Here is a 1,032-nt window from a genome sequence, read left to right as displayed (position 1 = left end):
GTACAGCTTAAGCAGGTGTTTGCTCTTCGCTGCATCCGCAGGACTGTGGCTAACGAAATGTTTCAAAACACGCCATTTATACCCTTGCTTGCGCCTGTCGGATTTGCGCTGCATGCGCCACTAGTTAACCGCATTCTCAGGCTTTTTTATTTCTATGGGCAGCAAATGCTTGCTTGCCTCGGCTGCTTCTGTTGCACTGACATGAGTCCTACGTACTTCCTCCTTTTTACTTGTTGAATTGACCGGCTTTATGACTCTCCGTTTATCGATCCAGCACCTTGTTCTTCGCTGCAAGCTTGCGCAGGTGTTTCCGCACATTTGTGCATGCATACCGCCCTGCCCTGCATGCGTACGCGTTGCGGACGAGAGCAGTAAGCCTACCGAGCGGCCGCAGTTCGCACTTTTTAGGCTGCGGAAGTACATAGCGGAAGCTGAGGAGCTTGATATTAGTTTCCACCAGTAGCACTTTCCCTTTCTATACTCGGGCGCACAAGCCTTGACATCATCGACGCAGGACAACTCGCCCCGATGAAGGGGCAGCATACAAGTGCATGGGCCACAGCCAGAAGAGCGGACAACCACAGTTTCGGGACAATTTGCACTAACGAAGTTCATAAATGGCTCACGTGCCTTATATGGAGCTGATGCATCGACAGAGCAGCACTAGTCGAGCATGAGGGACCTCGGCCCTCCGCATCGCCGATTCGGCCGGGATGGCAGGGATTTTCCGCTGGGGTTTCACGTCGCGTTCGGCGGCGGCAGGGGGCATTGTGTAGACAATAATAATTGAAATACCTCATTAAAGAATTTTAGCAATGGCAGGGTTGCAAACCGAACTCCAGCACATCAGCAGAATGACTCTGTTCCGGAACGAATGGGCCAGTCGCAGTCCGCTCCCTCGCCGCCACTTCCTGCACACACTGCATAGCATATTGCTACTTCTGTACTTGCGGGCCCTCAACACTTTCGCCACTCTTCCCGTTTACTCGTTCACATACTAAACTTCGACTCTGAAAACATGGCGGCCCTTAG

Source organism: Eimeria mitis, genomic scaffold (assembly GCF_000499745.2).
Source record: "Eimeria mitis Houghton genomic scaffold, Emh_scaff1438, whole genome shotgun sequence".
NCBI classification, from domain to species: Eukaryota; Apicomplexa; class Conoidasida; order Eucoccidiorida; family Eimeriidae; genus Eimeria; species Eimeria mitis.
This window is presented reverse-complemented; position numbering follows the sequence as displayed.